Source organism: Leiobunum rupestre, chromosome 5 (assembly GCF_980474605.1).
Source record: "Leiobunum rupestre chromosome 5, qqLeiRupe1.1.hap1, whole genome shotgun sequence".
NCBI classification, from domain to species: Eukaryota; Metazoa; Arthropoda; class Arachnida; order Opiliones; family Sclerosomatidae; genus Leiobunum; species Leiobunum rupestre.
In genome coordinates this window covers 35,819,329-35,844,076 of record NC_143388.1, presented here as the reverse complement: position 1 = coordinate 35,844,076, position 24,748 = coordinate 35,819,329, and the positions used below count along the sequence as shown (strand labels likewise).

The 24,748-nt window shown below is 40.3% G+C and overlaps 1 protein-coding gene across 1 annotated transcript in view; it reads right to left on the bottom strand.

Moving 5' to 3' along the window:
- The window catches only part of LOC149944367 (cytochrome P450 3A11-like), a 59,307-nt gene that overhangs the window by 33,773 nt on the left and 786 nt on the right, over nt 1-24,748 (bottom strand). The gene's annotated exons all lie outside the window — the stretch shown is intronic.

The window sequence follows — 24,748 nt, the reverse complement described above, 5'->3', positions numbered from 1 at the left end:
CTTCAAAAGTCGCTTGATGTCTTAGGCCTAAGGTGGTGCCTTGGGTAATTAGCCTAACTGATTATTATTACTCGACTCGAATACTCGATGAAAATATTTTATTACTCGATACCCGACTCAATTGCCTAAAACCACTACTCGCACAGCCCTAGTGAATTCGAACTGGAGTGTACAAACATGCCACAGCGGCCGTTACACAGACCTTCAAATCCAAAGACTAATAATATAACATTTGGACCTACCAATTGCAAAATATTCAAGCAGAATCACTTAAAAAAAATAAAACACCTCGAATTGCATTATTCCCTTTTAGCGTTTTTAAAGGTTGAAAAATTCCGGAATAAGGAAAAATTCCCCGCATATGGAAGCAATGCATCTATAGCATTGAAAATCAATGCCAGAAATTAGCGTTTTAAAAATATGGTGCCTTAATTATCAAGCAAATAACTCAATTCGTAGTATGTCTTTTTCTTTCGAATTTTTTATCCCGCAGCCCTATTTCATATCCATGGCGGTCGATTTTAAAATTAATTATAAATATTTCTATTAGAATATACATATTTCTGATCTAAACACGCGTACTCCTTTACAATTTAAAATTTTCCTCAGTTTACTTTTACAATTTCAAGGCTCAAATTGAAGGAAAGGGTTTTAAAATTTATAACAGGTGAGGAAAAATTGATAGAAATTATTTAAGAAATATATTTTGCTTTTTAAAATAATAACAAAAAATTCTAAAACATTTCCAATATTTTTGCCTTCATAGATCCCAACTACCCCTTAAATCAACCTTCCAACTGCTTTGATAAAAGCATTTTTTTATTTAATCTATAAAAGCTTGGAGAGTATTATAATATATTTTACTACGTCTTTCTGTTAGGCGTTGCTGTTTTTATTTTGAAATTTCTTTACATTGATCAACCAATTAAAAGTAGCAAGAAAGAGTTAGTTTTTATTTAAATTAAATAGTGAAAAAGAGGTCGAAGATAAAAGATAAAATTTTTCGTGAATTCGTTGTCTATCTTTTGAATTCTGTTGAACCTTTCTCTTGAATATCTACTAAATTATTTGATAGGATATTACAGAAAAGTGGTGTACGACGTTCATTTTTGAGCAGGATAAAACATTGGAATCAGAATAAAGGGAGAAAGGTAAAGCTGTTTCAATATTCAGCTATTTTTAAAAGAGAAAATTCACATTCGAAATGTTAGATTGTCTAAATGAGAAAAGCAGAGAAGTGTTGCTCTCGGTTAGGAGGATGAATCTTTGAGATTAGCGCTTTACTAACCAATAGATTGAGCAGTCTTAAAATTTGACAAACGGAGCCGAGCTTAAAAAACGGATTTTATGGGCAAAACAATTTTCGCTTTGTAAATCTTTACCAAAAGACGCGCACTTAACCACTTTCTTAGAAATTATCTTTTGCCGAACCTTGAAGCTACTTTCTGAATTGTCCCGACCACCCAAAGAAGAGGTAAACGATATTTGCAGGCGATGAAAACGCCATAATTATATTACTAATCAGCTGGGCTAATACCCAAGGTACCACCTTAGGCCCAAGTCTTCAAGCGACTTAAAATGCCTTTAAACAGGAGACCGGGTTACAATGCGTAGGATGGTGGTGGCAAGCCCTTCATGCCACGAGAGCCAACAGCACCCTACGCATACTAATGTTTCCCGTTATAATATAATCCAAAAATATAAAACAATTTACACGAATGTCTACCCATTTTGACCACATTTACTCTTGAGGCTATTTATGCAATACTCTGGATTCTTTGTCTTTCCCAGGGTTCCACATCTGCTTAGAATTCTGAATGATTATCCGGTTCTCAAGCCTCAATTTAGAGAACAGCTGGGAAATAACTAAAGCATAATTTGGTTACACGTAATAAAGCTTCGAATGAGGTACATTCCCTTTTCTAGTGTTGTAAATTTTCCGGAAAAATAAAATGCGGAAAAATTTCTAAATTTTTTTCACTAATCGGAAAAATAAAAAATTGAAACATTAATTACTTTTTAAGGGTTTTTAATGTCTTTAACTTTTTATCGATATAAAACGGGTTTAGACTAGTCTAGAGGTTTATTTTCACTTTTAGATTCGAAAAAATGAGGCGAAAATAAAGTTTTATTTCAATTTTGCAAACAATTATATTAGACTAGTCATGGATTGAAAACTTTTTTATTTTTATTTCGGAAAATGACGGAAAATATTCCGGAAACTTTTGCGACTGAAAACACTTATCTTTGCTCATCGAAAATGAGACGAATGAAATGCAGAACAATGAACGTTCCCTTCCCTAATTGCAAGCGAAGCTCAACAATGGCCACTTAATTTCTAAGCTTAAGGAAAAAAATGAAAATGAAAAACTTACTAAAACCACAGTGACACCAGTGCTATGACTAAAATGAGTGTGATCGAAGACATCATTTCTACCTAGCAAACATTCGAAAGAAATGAAATTATCAATACGGTTATAGTTGTCGATTAAGTTGACAGCGTCCAGCTCCCTCCGTAATTTGGAGAGAAAAGCGAAAGACTGCCCCGTATTTTTATATTAATTGTAATATAAATATTAAAAAGGCTTAAGAAGGTTGATTGGGCGTGCTGATTATCTCTTGCATGAATCAATATTTATATGACATTGAACGTATAAAACTTGAATTTAATTTACAACTTCTTGGCTTTAATTTAAGGGAATTTTTCTCAAATCATAGTAGTGTTTTGGGTAAAATTTACGAATCTTTATAAAAATTAAGCCCATAAACTTAAAAAAAAACGGCTGGATGAAATTAATTAATATAATCATATTATAAAAATAATTATTGTCTTAATATAAATAGTGGGATAAAACTTAACAATTGAAAAATGGAGTACTTTATATTGTTACTCTGCACAGCTTTCTCAGAGAAGAGAGAAAACCGCATGGTTCAAATTCATCGGCAAAAACATCGTATTATTATATATTATTAATAACTAGACTTAAAACATTAAATGAACAAAGGAATTCTACCTTTTTTAAATCAATTTACAGAATTAAAATGCGATTTGGCTTAACACTTTTGATAAAAATGAAAAACAAAATTCAAAACAAAGGCGCCCGAAACCCAGAGCACATTTTAACTTATCATTTTAGAATTTATGACAATTTTGTTTTGGAATATTAATGTAAAAAACGAAATTACTATATCGTTATAAAATATATTCGAATATAATGTAACCGAAAAAAGTTGTGTTTTACATTTTCTTTAAAGAAATTTCAAAAGAAATCTCTGTAAATTAATCATTAAATAAATAAAAAATATTTACCTTTAACAAGAAAATAAATAGGTCGTTTTATTTCCCTACAAAGAGCAGCTTCAACTTGGGTGTTGCTTTTTCAAACTGACGTGACCCGGAAGGATAATGAACCACGGATGCAGTTAGCCATATGGCTTTTCCGGGCTCTCAAAAACAGTTGTCGCGGCGTAACAAGTCCATGTAATGCGCAAGCGCGGCGGTTTGGTAGACCTTTACCAGGTCAATTTCATTGTATGTGTACGTGGTGTATCCATTTTACGTTTTACAAACCAGTATGGCACTATTTTTCGCCAATGATGATTTAAATATTTTAATGACTGACTATAGCTAACTTGAGGATTAAAAAAAATTGTAAATCGAAATATCTTTCATGCCAATAATTTATGCAAATTGAAAGGCTTTCAAAAGTAAAAATAAAGTGAACTTTGTCAAATTGAAGGCAAATTATTCAATTGAAACGCCATATTAATTATCGCAAACACTCGTTTCAATTCTGAAATATTTATTTTAATTCAAAATTTTACGCCCGTCTATTGAGTCTTTTTAACGTAACAAAAGTTGCGACCGTTATTATGCCGCAAAAATTTAATTTCGATGAATAGTTTCGAGTACAACACCTATTATTATAAAAACTAGTTGGGCAAGTCAAATTATGTTTTGTAATCCAAATATCACCCACGATGAATTAAGATTCTAGAGCCATCTGTTGCAATGTTTGAGCTCTCTAAAAATAAAAAGTTTGCTAATTAAATTTTACGTTAATCTAAGTATGCAAATGGTGTCTTGGCTGGCTCCAATCAGTCATGTTTTAGTCGCCACTATGTATCGCAGAATTTTCATATTATAAGTTTTATTTGTTTCGGAAAATGGATCAACTTTTCAAAACCATGGTTTTGAAAAAAGAATTTTTTAAATATAGACGGTTGACCAACAATGAGAAAAATTAAGAGCTTACGAAAACGCGTACAAAGAAAATGGTTTTCTTCAATAATGAAGTATTTTTCACTCGACTATAAGGCCACTTACAGACTACTATGGTTCCAACATGACGGTGCACCACCCCATCAATTTCAGGGTTTTGTGGAGCATCTGAACAACGAGTTCCCTAAGCGTTAGATTGGTCGAAACGCACCCGTTCAAAGGCCTCCGAGGTCTCCATACTTTTCGCCGATGGACTTTCACTTATGGGGTTTCAACAAAGATCAATTTTACGAGATGCCTGTTGCGAACATCGAAGATTAAAGACAACAAATCATTGCAGCCTTCGGACTACTCACTCCGGATATGATTACTTGCTCGTTTCGAGAGATATACCATCGTGCAAAAACCTGTATCGCGGCTAACGGAGAAATCATAGAACCTCACTCAAAAAATTTGTGCATTTGGATTTAAAAAAATGCTCTTTTTTTATTAAAATTTTTTAATAATTTAAGCCATTTCTGACATTTACCTACAAAAATCTCAATACAATTGCCTCCTATAATGAGCTGGTTTTTTTTCATAGCAACTCTAACTCTTGTTGTGTTTGAGAAAAATGCTTAGTCTGAGCAATTCCGTACACACTAAAATATTTTCACAATTTTAAAATATTTATATTTTTGAGATAAAATTCTAGAAGAAAACCTTCAATGAGAACGTTGTAGAGAATTATCGAAAATAAAAAATAAAGTGTTTTCATTGAAAAATATAAACTTTTCACAGAGATACAGAAGACCAGTTTCGCTCTATTTGGAAGTCATCAGTACTGCGCAGGAAATCTGGCCTGCGACTGACTAAAGCGAAACGAGAATCTTACCCTGGAAATTCTGGCTATTTTAATTCCATTTTTATTTGGTTTTGTTTCGAAGATCTATTTGGTCTAAGATTCGCAAGAACCATTTCTCCTTTTCAACCCGTTTCCTTAACACTCGTATTACGCTCTTGTGCGCTTTCTAAAATAAAAATAACTATAAGAGCATCCATCGGGGAAAATACTTTGAATTGGCAACCGCCTCGTACAAGCTGCTTAAAATTTCCAAAGATTTTGGCCATGTTTAACAGTGTCGAATAAACTCGATTCTTTAAAATAATGCAACTTGGCATTAATAAAATCATTGTAGGTTTTAGCACACTTCTGAAACGCGTCCCTTAGTTTCCCCATTGTAAATAATTATTGACGTTGATTGAGGGTATTTATAATTTGAGTTCTTGATTTGTATAGCTTGGGCCATAAGGGGCTTCAATTTCATAAGTGTTTGTTTTGAATGTATACTGTTGATTGTTATTTTGAATGTCTTATAATTCACTGTTATCGAAATGGTATTGATTTGGTTCGTGATTTCTGATGTATTGGAAGATTTGGATTTGTATTTCTTTGTGGGTTTTTTATGTAAACCCCTTAATGTATCTAGGGTAGGGAAAAGTTTATTGTATTGCTTTACTACCCTTGTTTTAAACACCGCGGAAGATGGTAAAACAGGATATTGGGGTTTGACCCCCCTTGCAGATGCGAGCTCACGGCTTCTCTCCATTGTATCGCAGAGGGCTAGGCTGAGAGCGAGCGTTTGGGTCCAATCCCCAAAATAAAACCCGTGACGTACAACGGAAAGTTTCAAAAATTATTGTAAGACAGGTGGTCAGGGAAGAGACCCCAAGAAAAGAAAAATAATGCAGTTAGTACGAAAAGATTTGAGGAGCGTAGGTCGACGCATAGACCGCGCTTTCAGTCAAAGTAAAAAGGGTTTGTGGCACGCCGTACAGTGCAAGTTTAGAGAAATTTAAGACAGGAAGTATTGTGTCGTAGTAAAGAAATAAACTTAGTTGTTATTGTTTAAAAAAGGAGTCTCGTTAGTTAATCAAAATAATTCTAACGTTTTTCAGTCGGCGTTAGAATTTTGAATCAGCTCTCCCAATTTTAGATCAACCCTCTCCCACCCAGTAGATCTACCTTTTCTTCATGGTGTAGCGAAACCCGGAACAAGGGACATTGAACTTGAGTGAAGCGCTTAATTATTTGGGATTACGGACACGAGTTTAAGTTCGGACTAAAAGTGATCGGACTTCATCATGACGGGAGACGAGATCCCCGCAGATAAGACCGCGGAAAGGAGTGACAGTACAAGGATCGATGAAAGGCCTTCTTCAGATTTGGAGATACAGATTATATCGTAGCCGTTATCGAAACAAAATCAGAACGAATACAATCGACTAGTAGTGGTCAGAAAGACTACCCGTACGAATACGTGCAGGATTTTAAGGGAATTAAAGAAACTCTTCACGGAGGTCAGACAAAGCGAATATCACACAAGAGGAGCTAGAGTTGCTGAGGATCAAGAGAGTCAACCTGGAGCATCTGGACGAAAACATCCTGGAATTATTCATCGAGGCCTCCGGGGAAGAGATCGAGAAGGAGATATCAATCGTACAAGCGCTTCGAGAGGAAATCTCGGTGGCGAAAACCCGAGCCAACCGGAAGTTGCGGAAAGAAGGAGCGAGAGGCACCGGATCCAGCGGCAGCCACACCTCGGAGACGGACATCGGCGATCAGCGCATCACTTCTCCAGTCTCGACTACCAACCCTGGCGATAAAACCCTTCAACGGTGACGTAACCAAGTGGAAAGGATTCATCAGTTAATTCCAGTCAGCGGTCGACAACAAAACCATTCCAAGGTAGATAAGTTTGTCTATTTAATTTAATATTTGGAAGAAGATCCAAAATATTTGTTGAGCGAAATGGCCGGGTACGATGAAAATTATGACGTAGCTTTGGACATTTTGAGAGTATAGGTACGATCGTAACGACTTTGTTAGCCATAAACTTGTTAAGACACTAGAACAATTGCAACCTATTCCGAACTCTCGTAAATGAATATTTTTAAAATTATAGGCGTGAGTTCGAATCCCTAACCTACTTAAAACATGGTGAACCTCAGCAGCGATAACAATTACTTAATTGATTTTTAATCAACCTTTAAGGGAAAATGGATGTGACGTCACGAATGTTTTGGCAGAACTGCAACTTATAAACAGCTGACTCAATATTCTTCAAAATTAACAGGAACGTTTTTAAGAAAAAAAACGTATTTTTATTTCCATTTTAATGCAAATTTATTGTAAGAAAGGAATTTTTAAAAATTATTATTGCTAAAAATCTCTCCCAGATAGCGTTATCACTATCGTGAATTGATTGTGGCATTTGTAAAAAATAAAAGACGGTAAAAGCAACAAAAGATGTCTTCCAAATAACGAGTAACATCAGTCGCATAGAACGTTACAAATACCGTCAGTTGAGTTCATTTCTATAGGTTCATACTTGCTGATTGGTACGAGACAGTGTTCACGTAAAACATTTCATCTCGCGACAAAATGTACTAATTGGAAAGACGACCATTTTCTAAATAACAATACAAATACTCAAACCTACACTCAAATATCATAGCACCATAAACATGATAATTATTAAATGTTTTTAACAATGAGAAAATATAAAATTATATAATTTTATAATAAAATTTTATAATAACTGAAAAAAATTATTATTAAGGTAACAAAATAAGATAATGAAATATAACAGCACTTGAATTTGGCAGGCTCGTCCCTCATACTGCGTCACCAAGTAAGGGTTGTCCAGAGTAAGGATGGAAGGTACCGGGTATGAAACCTTCCTCAGCCCCTCTCCAGGAATCTTCCGAGCCAAAGATGTTCCAAAACAATAGAGATCCCGGAAAAGAGAGGCCATAAGTAAGAAAGGTCCTGAATATCAAAAATCTCAAGCAATAAGGGTCCCGAGCAAAGAAAATTCGGAGTTAAGGAAGGTCCCAAAAATAAAGGACCTACGTAAGAAAGGCTCCTAGTAAAAGAGGTCACGAGTAATCGATGATCCAAATATAGAAATTCTCATTGCACTGAAAGTCCGGAGAAGGGGAGGTACCGATTAACATCACTAGTAAGAGATGTCATTTGTAAAGAACGTCTATAGTACGAAACGTCTCAAGAAAAGAAAGTCATAAGTGAGTAAAATCACTAATAAGGAATGTCAATCGTAAGGATAATCACTCGTTGGGAACGTCACTTGAAGGAATATCACTCGTTAGGAATGTCACTCGTTAGAAACGGCACTCGTTAGGAACGTCATTCGTAAGGAACGTCACTTGTAAGTAACGTTTCTGGTAAGGAACGTCATTCGTAAGGAAAGTTACTCGTAAGGAGCGTCGCATTGAACACCACTCGTAAGCAACGTAATTGCAAGGAATGTCACTTGTATGGCAAGTCATTTGCAATGAACGTCACTCGTAATGAACGTCATTTGCAAGGAACGTCACTCGTAAGGAACGTCATTCGCAAGGAACGTCATCCGCAAGGTACTTCACTCGTAAGGAACGTCATTTGCAATGAACGCAACTCGTAAGCAACGTCATTGCAAGGAATGTCACTTGTATGGCAAGCCATTTGCAATGAACGCCACTCGTAAAGAACGTCATTTGCAAGGTACGTCACTCGTAAGGAATGTCAATCGTAAGGAACGTCGTTCGTAAGGAACGTCATTAGTAAGGAACGTCATTCTAAAGTAACGTTACTCGTAAGGAACGTCACTCGAAAGGAAAGTCAATCGTAAGGAACGTAATTTGAAATGAACGTCATTCGAAAGTAACGTCACTCGTAAGAAAAGTCATTTGCAAGGAACGTCACTCGTAAGGAACGTCACTCGTAAGGAACGTCACTCGAAAGGTATGTCTTTCGCAGGGATTTTCACTCGTAAGGAACCTTACTTCTAAGGAATGTCATTTGCCAGGAACGTAACTCGTAAGGAGCGTCATTTGGAATGAACGTCACTCTTAAGGAACGTCATTTGCAAGGAACGTAACTCGTAGGGAACGTCACTCGTAAGGAAAGTTACTCGTAAGGAGCGTCGCATTGAACACCACTCGTAAGCCGCGTAATTGCAAGGAATGTCACTTGTATGGCAAGTCATTTGCAATGAACGCCACTCGTAATGAACGTCACTTGCAAGGAACGTCACTCGTAAGGAACGTCATTCGCAAGGAACGTCATTCGCAAGGTACTTCACTCGTAAGGAACGTCATTTGCAATGAACGCAACTCGTAAGCAACGTCATTGCAAGGAATGTCACTTGTATGGCAAGCCATTTGCAATGAACGCCACTCGTAATGAACGTCATTTGCAAGGTACGTCACTCGTAAGGAATGTCAATCGTAAGGAACGTCGCTCGTAAGGAACGTCATTAGTAAGGAACGTCATTCTAAAGTAACGTTACTCGTAAGGAATGTCATTTGCAAGGAACGTTACTCGTAAGGAACTTCACTCGAAAGGTTTGTCTTTCGCAAGGATCGTCACTCGTAAGGAACCTTACTTCTAAGGAATGTCATTTGCCAGGAACGTAACTCGTAAGGAACGTAATTTAGAATGAACGTCACTCTTAAGGAACGTCATTTGCAAGGAACGTAACTCGTAGGGAACGTCACTCGTAAGGAACGTCACTTGAAAGGTACGTCATTCGCAAGGAACGTCACTCATAAGGAACGTTACTCGTAAGGAAGGCCATTCGTAAGGATCGTCATCCGTAAGGAACGTCACTAAAAAGGTACGTCATTCGCAAGGAACGTCACTCATAAGGAACGTTACTCGTAAGGAAAGTCACTCATAAGGAACTTCATTCGCAAGTAACTTCGCTCGTAAGGAACGTCATTCGCGAGGAATGTCACTCTTAAGGAACGTATTTCGCAAGGCACGTCACTCGTAAGGAATGTCACTCGTAAAGAACGTCATTCGCAAGGAATGCCATTCACAAGGAATGTCATTCGCAAGGAATGACGCTCGTAAGGAACATCACTCGTAAGGAACGTCAGTCGCAAGGAACGTCACTCGTAAAAAACGTCATTCGCAAGGAACGTCAAACGCATGGATTGACACTCGTAAGGAACGTCACTCGTAAAGAACGTCATTCCCAAGGAATGACTCTTGAAATTAACGTCACTCGTAAGGAAAGTCGTTCGCAAGGAACTTCATTCGCAAGGAAGGTCAATCATAAGGAATGTCACTCGTGGGGAACGTCACTCGTAAGAAACGTCATTCGCAAGAAACGTCACTCATAAAGAATGTCACTCGTAAAGAACGTCATTCCCAAGGAATGACACTCGTAAGGAACGTCATTCGTAAGCAACCTCACTCGTAAGGAACGTCGTTCGCAAGGAACTTCGTTCGAAAGGAACGTCACTCATTAGGAACTTCATTCGAAAGTAATGTCATTCGAAAGGAAAGTCCCTCGTTAGGAACGTCATTGGTCAGAAATTTCACTTGTAAGGAATGTCACTCGTAAAGAACGTCATTCGAAAGGAATGACCCTCGTTAAGAACGTCACTCGTAAGGAACGTCATTCGCAGGAACGTCACTCGTAAGGAATGTTACACGTAGAGAACGTCATTCGCAAGTAATGTCACTCTAAAAGAACGTCATTCGCAAGTAATGACACTCGTAAGGAACGTTATTCGCAAGGAATGTCACTCGTAAGGAGTGTTGTTCATTATGAACGTCTCTCGTTAGGAACCTCATTCGCAAGTAACGTCACTCGTAAAGAATGGCACTCGTCAAGAACGTCATTCGCCAGGAATGACACTCGTCAAGAACGTCATTCGCCAGGAATGACACTCGTAAAGAACGTCATTCGCAAGGAATGACACTCGAAAGGAACGTCACTAGTAAGGAACGTCACTCGTAAGGAACGTCATTCGCAAGGAATGTCCCTCGCATCAACGTCACTCGTAACGAAAGTCATTCGTAAGCAACGTCATTCGCAAGGAATGCCACTCATGGGGAACGTATGTCGTAAGGAACGTCACTCGTAAGTAACGTCATTCGCAAGGAACGTCATTCGATAGGTACGTCATTCGCAAGGATCGTCACTCGTAAGGAACGTCACTCGTTAGGATCGTTACTCGTATGGAACGTCAATCGTAAGGAACGTCACTCGTAAGGAACTTCATTCGAAAAGAATGTCACTCGTAAGGAACTTCATTCGAAAAGAATGTTATTCGTATGGAACTTCATTCGAAAGGAATGTCATTCGTCAGGAACTTCATTCGAAAGGAACGTCACTCGTTAGGAACATCATTTGAAAGGATCGTCATTGGTCAGAAATTTCACTCGTAAGGAATGTCACTCGTAAAGAACGTCATTCGCAAGAAATAACACTCGTAAAGAACGTCACTCGTAAGGAACGTCATTCGCAAAACGTCACTCGTAAGGAATGCCACTCATGAGGAACGTCAATCTTAAGCAACGTCACTCGTTGGGAACGTCACTCGTAAGGAACGTCACTCGTGAGGAACGTCAGTGGTAAGCAATGTCACTCGTAAGGAAAGTAATTCGTTAGGTACGTCATTCGCAAGGAATGCCACTCTTAAGGAAAGTCACTCCTAAGGAACGTCATTCGCAAGAAATGCCACTCGTAAGGAATGTCACTCGTAAGGAATGTCATTCGAAAGGAACGTCACTCGTAAGGAACGTTACTCGTAAGGAACGTAACTCGTTGGGATGGTCCCTCGTAGAGAACGTCACTCGCAACAAATGCCACTCGCAAGGAACGTCAATCGTAAAGAACGTCACTCGTAAGGAACTTCATTCGCAAGTAATGACACTCGTAAGGAACGTTATTCGCAAGGAACGTCACTCGTAAGGAGCGTCATTCTTTAGGAACGTCACTCGTAAAGAAAGTAACTCGTAAGGAACGTCATTCGCAAGAAACGTCACTCGTAAAGAATGTCACTCGTAAAGAACGACATTCGCAAGGAATGACACTCGAAAGGAACGTCACTAGTAAGGAACGTCACTCGAATGGAACGTCGTTCGAAAGGAACGTCACTCGTAAGGAATGTCACTCGTCAAGAACGTCATTCGCAATGAATTACACTCGTAAGGAACTTCATCCCTAAGGAACGTCACTCGAAAGGATCGTCATTCGCAAGGAATGTCACTCGTTATTAAAGCCAATCGTAAGAAACGTCATTTGCAAGGAATGCCACTCGTAAGGAATGTCACTCGTAAAGAACGTCATTGGCAAGTAATGACAATCGTGAGGAACGTCAGTCTTAAGCAACGTCACTCGTAAGGAACGTCATTAGCTAGGAACGTCATTCGCAAAGAACGTCATTCGCAAGGAATGTCCCTCGCATGGAACGTCACTCGTAAGGAACGTTATTCGTAAGCAACGTCACTCGTATGGAACGTCATTCGCAAGGAACGTCATTAACAAGGAATGCCACTAGGGAGGAACGTCAGGCGTAAGGAACGTCACTCGTAAGGAACGTCACTCGTGAGGAACGTCAGTCGTACGGAATGTCACTCGTAAGGAACGTCATTCGCAAGGAATGTCACTCGAAAGAAAAGTCAATCTTAAGGAACGTCACTCATAAGGAACGTTACTCGTAACCTAGCAAACACAAAAACGTCCTTTGGACATCCGATAGACGTCACACTCGGATCCTGCCTTCGTCCGTAAGACATCCCAAAATTCGGGGTTGACGTTGGTTGAACGTTAAAGGACGACCAAATGTCCGGTTTGTCTAGAGACGTAGTACGTCCCGGGGACGAGTTTTCGGACACCCAACGGCGATTACGGCGGTCGACCCCTGGATGTCTTTCGATAAAGCCTAGATATGTCTTTGGGCCTTTAATTTGGTTCAATCATGGCTCAATAGGGATGAAACTAGGACGTTCATTGGATATCGTATTCTGAACAAATAATTTAAAAAGCCAAACTTGATATCAAAATTTTATTTAAAACATTAAAATACAAGATAATGGAAAAAATCCAGCAACAAGGGTACAATTTGATTGTAATAACACGAAATTTAAGGTTATTAAATTTTTACGATAAGTTTTAGAAAGTTGGGTACTTAAGTATTAGCAGTTAACATATAAATTATAAACTTATATAGTTATTTAATTTTTATATAACAAAATAAATAACTAAATTATTAAAAAATTAAATAACCTTCCTTATACAAATGTTAAAAGCAATAAAATTAATTTTGTAATCGGAAGCAAAATAAAACTTAGCCATTTAATACTATTCCTAAAAAAAATTAAGACTCTCGGATGAAAAATGTACTCTAGAAATTTATGTTTGTCGAAGCTTAATTTTAATATCTATCCAAATCTTACTTTTGGAATTACAATTTAACTATATAAAATATCACAGTATAAAATAAAACTTCAGGCGAACCGTTCAGTGAGAGTAATGAATAATACACTTAAAAAGTAAAATTGAAACATGTACAGGTCCAAAATAAACTTTAAAAACAGCGAACCTTCTGTAACTTTCGGAAAATTCATCGCAAATCTTACTTTTGGAATTCCAAATTCAATATATACGATATAACAGTATGAAATAAAGCTTTAGGCGAACCGTTCAGTGAGAGTAATGAATAATAAACTTAAAAAGTTAAATTGAAACATGTACAGGTCCAAAATGAACTTTAAAAATAGCGAACCTTCCCTAACTTTCGGAGAATACACCCAAAATCTTACTTATGGAAATACAAATTCACTAAACCATTCACGGAACACATATGAGCTATAAGTCCACCATTCAGTGAGAGTGAAGATGAATACTCCATAAAGTTAACGAGTCAAATTAGACTTTGATCTAACATATTGTCTTCCTACGTCTGTAAAAGACCTATTAAAAAAATCGAATTAAAATCATTAAAAAAATCAAACAGTTTTATAATAAAATACTTACTCTTAAGGTATATTATCAAGAATACTAGAGATTACTATGTTATAATCTTTAACGTTTGTGTAGAACGCATTATGGAGTTTATGGTGACCAACAATGATATAATGGCGTCGTACAAAAGAAACTACAAACTGGGCTTTAAAAGAACTTTAGCGCGGCCAGATTAGATCAGCTTTTTCGTAGTTATTGGCTGTGATTGTAGAAATAATTCATCAAATGAAAATAATGGAAATAAAAATTAAGAAAATAATAATAAAAAAATATAAAAATTAAGAACAGATAAAATTAATTAAATAATTAAGAAGTTTTGATTAAACACATCATTTCATTAATTAACGTTAAATAAACTCGTTAATTTAAATAATTATATTCAGAATAAAATTAATATTTTATGGTTCATTAATCATTATCTGCTCAATTTCAAATACAGGTGAAACAAATTAAAATTAATTGTTGATAAACGCGCCTCTAGATAGCATTGAGAGACGAAATATTTCAGACGAATAGTGGAGAAATTGGTACTACGAGGACTAAAATGGGACGTCCGTTATTCTTTCCGTAGGACGAATGTTGGACGGCACCAAGCTGGGCTCTATGAACCATGCTGGGACGTCCCATGGACAATTTGTGTTTCCTGGGAAGGAACGTCATTCGTAAGGAACGTCACTCGTAAGGAACGTCAGTCGTTAGGAACGTCACTCGTATAGAAAGTCACTCGTAAGAAACGTCATTCGCAAGGAATTCCACTCGTAAAAAATGTCACTCGTAAGGAACGTCATTCACAAGAAAAGTCACTCGTAAGGAACGTCACTCGTAAGAAACGTCATTCGTAAGGTAGGTCATTCGCAAGGAAAGTCATTCTTTAGGTACGTCATTCGCAAGGAACGTTACTTGTAAGGAACGTCACTCGTTAGGAACGTTACTCGTAAGGAACGTCACTCGTAAGGAATGTCATCCGCAAGGAATGTCAATCGTAAGGAACGTCCCTCGTAAGGAACTTCATTCGCCTGGAATTATACTCGTAAGGAAAGTCACTCGTAAGGAACTTCATTCGCAAGTTATGACACTCGTAAGGAACGTCATTCGAAAGGAACGTCACTCGTAAGGAATGTCCCTCGTAAAGAACGTCATTCGCAAGTTATGACACTCGTAAGGAACCTCACTCGTAAGGAACGTCATTCGCAAGGAATGCACTCGTAAGGAACATTACTCGCAAGAAATGTCACTCGTAAGGAACGTCATTCGCAAGGAACGTCACTCGTAAGGAACGTCATTCGTAAGGAACGTCACTCGTAAGAAACGTCATTCATTAGGTAGGTCATTCGCAAGGAACGTCATTCTTTAGGTACGTCATTCGCAAGGAACGTCACTTGTAAGGAACGTCACTCGTTGGAACGTTACTCGTAAGAAACGTCATTCGTAAGGTAGGTCATTCGCAAGGAAAGTCATTCTTTAGGTACGTCATTCGCAAGGAACGTTACTTGTAAGGAACGTCACTCGTTAGGAACGTTACTCGTAAGGAACGTCACTCGTAAGGAATGTCATCCGCAAGGAATGTCAATCGTAAGGAACGTCCCTCGTAAGGAACTTCATTCGCCTGGAATTATACTCGTAAGGAAAGTCACTCGTAAGGAACTTCATTCGCAAGTTATGACACTCGTAAGGAACGTCATTCGAAAGGAACGTCACTCGTAAGGAATGTCCCTCGTAAAGAACGTCATTCGCAAGTTATGACACTCGTAAGGAACCTCACTCGTAAGGAACGTCATTCGCAAGGAATGCACTCGTAAGGAACATTACTCGCAAGAAATGTCACTCGTAAGGAACGTCATTCGCAAGGAACGTCACTCGTAAGGAACGTCATTCGTAAGGAACGTCACTCGTAAGAAACGTCATTCATTAGGTAGGTCATTCGCAAGGAACGTCATTCTTTAGGTACGTCATTCGCAAGGAACGTCACTTGTAAGGAACGTCACTCGTTGGAACGTTACTCGTAAGGAACGTCACTCGTAAGGAATATCATTCGCAAGGAATGTCAATCGTAAGGAACGTCCCTCGTAAGGAACGTCATTCGTAAACAACGTCACTCGTAAGGAACGTCATTCGTTAGGAATGTCACTCGTAAGGAACGTCATCACAAGGAACGGCACTCGTTAGGAACGTCACTCGTTAGGAACGTCAATCGTAAGGAACGTTACTCGTAAGGAATGTCATTCGTTAGGAACATTACTCGTAAGGAAAGTCACTCGTAAGGAACTTCATTCGCAAGTTATGACACTCGTAAGGAACGTTTTTCGCAAGGAACGTCACTAGTAAAGAATGTCCCTCGTAAAGAACGTCATTCACAAGTTATGACACTCGTAAGGAACCTCACTCGTAAGGAACGTCATTCGCAAGGAATGCACTCGTAAGGAACGTTTTTCGTAAGGAACGTCATTCGCAAGGAATGTCAAACGTAAGGAATGCCATTCGCAAGAAATGTCACTCGTAAGGAACGTCATTCGCAAGGAACGTCACTCGTAAGGAATGTCCCTCGTAAAGAACGTCATTCGCAAGTTATGACACTCGTAAATAGCGTCATTCGTTAGGAACGGCACTCTTAAGGTAAGTCATTCGCAAGGAATGCCACTCGTAAGAAATGTCACTAGTAAGGAACGTCATTCGCAAGTTATGACACTCGTAAGGAACGTTACTCGTAAAGAACGTCTCTCGTAAGGAACGTCACACGTAAGGAACGTCACTCGTAAGGAACGTAACTCGTTAGGAACGTCACTCGTTAGGAACGCCACTCGTAAGGACCGTCATTCGAAAGCAACGTCACTCATTAGCAACGTCATTCGTCAGGAACGTCACTCGTAAGGAACGTCATTCGTTAGGTAGGTCATTCGCAATGATCGTCATTCTTTAGGTACGTAATTCGCAAGGAACGACACTCGTAAGGAACGTCTTTCACAAGGAACGGCACTCGTAAGAAACGTCACTCGTAAGGAACGTCACTCGTAAGGAACGTTACTCGTAAAGAACGTCTCTCGTAAGGAACGTCACACTTAAGGAATGTCCCTCGTAAGGAATGTCCCTCGTAAAGAACGTCATTCGCAAGTTATGACACTCGTTAGGAACCTCACTCGTAAGGAACGTCATTCGCAAGGAATGCACTTTGAAGGAACGTCACTCGTAAGGAGCGTCATTCGTTAGGAACGTCACTCGTTTAGAAAGTCACTCGTAAGAAACGTCATTTGCAAGGAATTCCACTCGTAAGAAATGTCACTCGTAAGGAACGTCATTCACAACAAAAGTCACTCGTAAGGAACGTCACTCGTAAGGAGCGTCATTCGTTAGGAACGTCACTCGTAAGGAAAGTCACTCGTAAGGAACGTCATTCGCAAGAAACCTCACTCGTAAAGAATATTACTCGTAAAGAACGTCATTCCCGAGGAATGACACTTGAAATGAACGTCACTAGTAAGGAATGACACTCGAAACTAACGTCACTAGTAAGGAACGTCACTCGTAAGGAATGTGACTCGTTAGGAACGTCATTCGCAAGAAAGGTCACTCGTAAGGAACGTCATTCGCAAGGAACGTCACTAGTAAGGAACGTCATTCGCAAGTTATGACACTCGTAAGGAACGTTACTCGTAAAGAACGTCTCTCGTAAGGAACGTCACACGTAAGGAACGTCACTCGTAAGGAACGTTACTCGTTAGGAACGTCACTCGTTAGGAACGCCACTCGTAAGGACCGTCATTCGAAAGCAACGTCACTCATTAGCAACGTCATTCGTCAGGAACGTCACTCGTAAGGAACGTCATTCGTTAGGTAGGTCATTCGCAATGATCGTCATTCTTTAGGTACGTAATTCGCAAGGAACGACACTCGTAAGGAACGTCTTTCACAAGGAACGGCACTCGTAAGAAACGTCACTCGTAAGGAACGTCACTCGTAAGGAACGTTACTCGTAAAGAACGTCTCTCGTAAGGAACGTCACACTTAAGGAACGTCACTCGAAAGGAACGTCACTCGAAAGGAACGTTACTCGTCAGGATCTGCACTCGTCAGGATCTGAACTCGTAAGGAACGTCACTCGAAAGGAAGGTCACTCATAAGGAATGTCAATAGTGAGGAATTTCATTCGAAAGGAACTTCATTCGAAATGAATGTCACTCGTAAGGAACTTCATTCGAAAGTAATGTCATTCGAAAGGAACGTCACTCGTAAGGAACTTCATTTGAAAGGAACGACGTCATTGGCCAGAAATTTCACTCGTAAGGAGCGTTATTCGTTAGGAACGTCTCTCGTAAGGAAAGTCACTCGTTAGGAACTTCATTCGCAAGGAACGTCATTCGTTAGGAACGTCATTCGCAAGGAAAGTCACTTGTAAGGAACGTCACTCTTAAGAAATAACACTCGTAAGGAGCGTCATTCGTTAGGAACGTCATTCAAAAGGAACGTCACTCGTCAGGAATGTCCCTCGTAAAGAACGTCATTCACAACAAAAGTCACTCGTAAGGAACGTCACTCGTAAGGAGCGTCATTCGTTAGGAACGTCACTCGTAAAGAATATCACTCGTCAAGAACGTCATTCCCGAGGAATGACACTTGAAATGAACGTCACTAGTAAGGAATGACACTCGAAACGAACGTCACTAGTAAGGAACGTCACTCGTAAGGAATGTGACTCGTAAGGAACGTCACTCGCAAGAAAGGTCACTCGTAAGGAACGTCATTCGCAAGGAACGTCATTCGCAAGTTATGACACTCGTAAGGAACGTTACTCGTAAAGAACGTCTCTCGTAAGGAACGTCACACGTAAGGAACGTCACTCGTAAGGAACGTTACTCGTTAGGAACGTCACTCGTTAGGAACGCCACTCGTAAGGACCGTCATTCGAAAGCAACTTCACTCATTAGCAACGTCATTCGTCAGGAACGTCACTCGTAAGGAACGTAATTCGTTAGGTAGGTCATTCGCAATGATCGTCATTCTTTAGGTACGTAATTCGCAAGGAACGACACTCGTAAGGAACGTCTTTCACAAGGAACGGCACTCGTAAGAAACGTCACTCGTAAGGAACGTCACTCGTAAGGAACGTTACTCGTAAAGAACGTCTCTCGTAAGGAACGTCACACTTAAGGAATGTCCCTCGTAAGGAATGTCCCTGGTAAAGAACGTCATTCGCAAGTTATGACACTCGTTAGGAACCTCGATCGTAAGGAACGTCATTCGCAAGGAATGCACTTTGAAGGAACGTCACTCGTAAGGAGCGTCATTCGTTAGGAACGTCACTCGTTTAGAAAGTCACTCGTAAGAAACGTCATTATTTAGGAATTCCACTCGTAAGAAATGTCACTCGTAAGGAACGTCATTCACAACAAAAGTCACTCGTAAGGAACGTCACTCGTAAGGAGCGTCATTCGTTAGGAACGTCACTCGTAAGGAAAGTCATTCGCAAGAAACCTCACTCGTAAAGAATATCACTCGTAAAGAACGTCATTCCCGAGGAATGACACTTGAAATGAACGTCACTAGTAAGGAATGACACTCGAAACGAACGTCACTAGTAAGGAACGTCACTCGTAAGGAATGTGACTCGTTAGGAACGTCATTCGCAAGAAAGGTCACTCGTAAGGAACGTCATTCGCAAGGAACGTCACTAGTAAGGAACTTCATTCGCAAGTTATGACACTCGTAAATAGCGTCATTCGTTAGGAACGGCACCCTTAAGGTAAGTCATTCGCAAGGAATGCCACTCGTAAGAAATGTCACTAGTAAGGAACGTCATTCGCAAGTTATGACACTCGTAAGGAACGTTACTCGTAAAGAACGTCTCTCGTAAGGAACGTCACTCGTAAGGAACGTTACTCGTTAGGAACGTCACTCGTTAGGAACGCCACTCGTAAGGACCGTCATTCGAAAGCAACGTCACTCATTAGCAACGTCATTCGTCAGGAACGTCACTCGTAAGGAACGTCATTCGTTAGGTAGGTCATTCGCAATGATCGTCATTCTTTAGGTACGTAATTCGCAAGGAACGACACTCGTAAGGAACGTCTTTCACAAGGAACGGCACTCGTAAGAAACGTCACTCGTAAGGAACGTCACTCGTAAGGAACGTTACTCGTAAAGAACGTCTCTAGTAAGGAACGTCACACTTAAGGAATGTCCCTCGTAAGGAATGTCCCTCGTAAAGAACGTCATTCGCAAGTTATGACACTCGTTAGGAACCTCACTCGTAAGGAACGTCATTCGCAAGGAATGCACTTTGAAGGAACGTCACTCGTAAGGAGCGTCATTCGTTAGGAACGTCACTCGTTTAGAAAGTCACTCGTAAGAAACGTCATTTGCAAGGAATTCCACTCGTAAGAAATGTCACTCGTAAGGAACGTCATTCACAACAAAAGTCACTCGTAAGGAACGTTACTCGTTAGGAACGTCACTCGTTAGGAACGCCACTCGTAAGGACCGTCATTCGAAAGCAACGTCACTCATTAGCAACGTCATTCGTCAGGAACGTCACTCGTAAGGAACGTCATTCGTTAGGTAGGTCATTCGCAAGGAAAGTCACTTGTAAGGAACGTCACTCTTAAGAAATAACACTCGTAAGGAGCGTCATTCGTTAGGAACGTCATTCAAAAGGAACGTCACTCGTCAGGAATGTCCCTCGTAAAGAACGTCATTTGCAATGAATTCCACTCGTAAGAAATGTCACTCGTAAGTAACGTCATTCACAACAAAAGTCACTCGTAAGGAACGTCACTCGTAAGGAGCGTCATTTGAAAGCAACGTCACTCATTAGCAACGTCATTCGTCAGGAACGTCACTCGTAAGGAACGTCATTCGCAAGAAACCTCACTCGTAAAGAATATCACTCGTCAAGAACGTCATTCCCGAGGAATGACACTTGAAATGAACGTCACTAGTAAGGAATGACACTCGAAACGAACGTCACTAGTAAGGAACCTCACTCGTAAGGACTGTGACTCGTAAGGAACGTCACTCGCAAGAAAGGTCACTCGTAAGGAACGTCATTCGCAAGGAACGTCATTCGCAAGTTATGACACTCGTAAGGAACGTTACTCGTAAAGAACGTCTCTCGTAAGGAACGTCACACGTAAGGAACGTCACTCGTAAGGAACGTCACTCGTAAGGAACGTTACTCGTTAGGAACGTCACTCGTTAGGAACGCCACTCGTAAGGACCGTCATTCGAAAGCAACGTCACTCATTAGCAACGTCATTCGTCAGGAACGTCACTCGTAAGGAACGTCATTCGTTAGGTAGGTCATTCGCAATGATCGTCATTCTTTAGGTACGTAATTCGCAAGGAACGACACTCGTAAGGAACGTCTTTCACAAGGAACGGCACTCGTAAGAAACGTCACTCGTAAGGAACGTCACTCGTAAGGAACGTTACTCGTAAAGAACGTCTCTCGTAAGGAACGTTACTCGTAAAGAACGTCTCTCGTAAGGAACGTCACACTTAAGGAATGTCCCTCGTAAGGAATGTCCCTCGTAAAGAACGTCATTCGCAAGTTATGACACTCGTTAGGAACCTCACTCGTAAGGAACGTCATTCGCAAGGAATGCACTTTGAAGGAACGTCACTCGTAAGGAGCGTCATTCGTTAGGAACGTCACTCGTTTAGAAAGTCACTCGTAAGAAACGTCATTTGCAAGGAATTCCACTCGTAAGAAATGTCACTCGTAAAGAACGTCATTCACAACAAAAGTCACTCGTAAGGAACGTCACTCGTAAGGAGCGTCATTCGTTAGGAACGTCACTCGTAAGGAAAGTCACTCGTAAGGAACGTCATTCGCAAGAAACCTCACTCGTAAAGAATATTACTCGTAAAGAACGTCATTCCCGAGGAATGACACTTGAAATGAACGTCACTAGTAAGGAATGACACTCGAAACGAACGTCACTAGTAAGGAACGTCACTCGTAAGGAATGTGACTCGTTAGGAACGTCATTCGCAAGAAAGGTCACTCGTAAGGAACGTCATTCGCAAGGAACGTCACTAGTAAGGAACGTCATTCGCAATTTATGACACTCGTAAGGAACGTTACTCGTAAAGAACGTCTCTCGTAAGGAACGTCACACGTAAGGAACGTCACTCGTAAGGAACGTTACTCGTTAGGAACGTCACTCGTTAGGAACGCCACTCGTAAGGACCGTCATTCGAAAGCAACGTCACTCATTAGCAACGTCATTCGTCAGGAACGTCACTCGTAAGGAACGTCATTCGTTAGGTAGGTCATTCGCAATGATCGTCATTCTTTAGGTACGTAATTCGCAAGGAACGACACTCGTAAGGAACGTCTTTCACAAGGAACGGCACTCGTAAGAAACGTCACTCGTAAGGAACGTCATTCGTTAGGAACGTCACTCGTTTAGAAAGTCACTCGTAAGAAACGTCATTTGCAAGGAATTCCACTCGTAAGAAATGTCACTCGTAAGGAACGTCATTCACAACAAAATTCACTTGTAAGGAACGTCACTCTTAAGAAATAACACTCGTAAGGAGCGTCATTCGTTAGGAACGTCATTCAAAAGGAACGTCACTCGTCAGGAACTTCATTCGCAAGTTATGACACTCGTAAGGAACGTCATTCGAAAGGAACGTCACTCGCAAGGAATGCACTTTGAAGGAACGTCACTCGTAAGGAGCATTATTCGTTAGGAACGTCAATCGTTTAGAAAGTCACTCGTAAGAAACGTCATTTGCAAGGAATTCCACTCGTAAGAAATGTCACTCGTAAGGAACGTCATTCACAACAAAAGTCACTTGTAAGGAACGTCACTCTTAAGAAATAACACTCGTAAGGAGCGTCATTCGTTAGGAACGTCATTCAAAAGGAACGTCACTCGTCAGGAATGTCCCTCGTAAAGAACGTCATTTGCAAGGAATTCCACTCGTAAGAAATGTCACTCGTAAGGAACGTCATTCACAACAAAAGTCACTCGTAAGGAACGTCATTCACAACAAAAGTCACTCGTAAGGAGCGTCATTCGTTAGGAACGTCACTCGTAAGGAAATTCACTCGTAAGGAACGTCACTCGTAAAGAATATCACTCGTAAAGAACGTCATTCCCGAGGAATGACACTTGAAATGAACGTAACTAGTAAGGAATGACACTCGAAACGAACGTCACTAGTAAGGAACGTCACTCGTAAGGAATGTGACTCGTTAGGAACGTCACTCGCAAGAAAGGTCACTCGTAAGGAACGTCATTCGCAAGGAACGTCACTAGTAAGGAACGTCATTCGCAAGTTATGACACTCGTAAGGAACGTTACTCGTAAAGAACGTCTCTCGTAAGGAACGTCACACGTAAGGAACGTCACTCGTAAGGAACGTTACTCGTTAGGAACGTCACTCGTTAGGAACGCCACTCGTAAGGACCGTCATTCGAAAGCAACGTCACTCATTAGCAACGTCATTCGTCAGGAACGTCACTCGTAAGGAACGTCATTCGTTAGGTAGGTCATTCGCAATGATCGTCATTCTTTAGGTACGTAATTCGCAAGGAACGACACTCGTAAGGAACGTCTTTCACAAGGAACGGCACTCGTAAGAAACGTCACTCGTAAGGAACGTCACTCGTAAGGAACGTTACTCGTAAAGAACGTCTGTCGTAAGGAACGTCACACTTAAGGAATGTCCCTCGTAAGGAATGTCCCTCGTAAAGAACGTCATTCGCAAGTTATGACACTCGTTAGGAACCTCACTCGTAAGGAACGTCATTCGCAAGAAATGCACTTTGAAGGAACGTCACTCGTAAGGAGCGTCATTCGTTAGGAACATCACTCGTTTAGAAAGTCACTCGTAAGAAACGTCATTTGCAAGGAATTCCACTCCTAAGAAATGTCACTCGTAATGAACGTCATTCACAACAAAAGTCACTCGTAAGGAACGTCACTCGTAAGGAGCGTCATTCGTTAGGAACGTCACTCGTAAGGAAAGTCACTCGTAAGGAACGTCATTCGCAAGAAACCTCACTCGTAAAGAATATCTTTCGTAAAGAACGTCATTCCCGAGGAATGACACTTGAAATGAAAGTCACTAGTAAGGAATGACACTCGAAACGAACGTCACTAGTAAGGAACGTCACTCGTAAGGAATGTGACTCGTAAGGAACGTCACTCGCAAGAAAGGTCACTCGTAAGGAACGTCATTCGCAAGGAACGTCACTAGTAAGGAACGTCATTCGCAAGTTATGACACTCGTAAGGAACGTTACTCGTAAAGAACGTCTCTCGTAAGGAACGTCACACGTAAGGAACGTCACTCGTAAGGAACGTTACTCGTTAGGAACGTCACTCGTTGGGAACGTTACTCGTAAGGACCGTTATTCGAAAGCAACGTCACTCATTAGCAACGTCATTCGTCAGGAACGTCACTCGTAAGGAACGTCATTCGTTAGGTAGGTCATTCGCAATGATCGTCATTCTTTAGGTACGTAATTCGCAAGGAACGACACTCGTAAGGAACGTCTTTCACAAGGAACGGCACTCGTAAGAAACGTCACTCGTAAGGAACGTCACTCGTAAGGAACGTTACTCGTAAAGAACGTCTCTCGTAAGGAACGTCACACTTAAGGAACGTCACTCGAAAGGAACGTCACTCGAAAGGAACGTTACTCGTCAGGATCTGCACTCGTCAGGATCTGCACTCGTAAGGAACGTCACTCGAAAGGAAGGTCACTCATA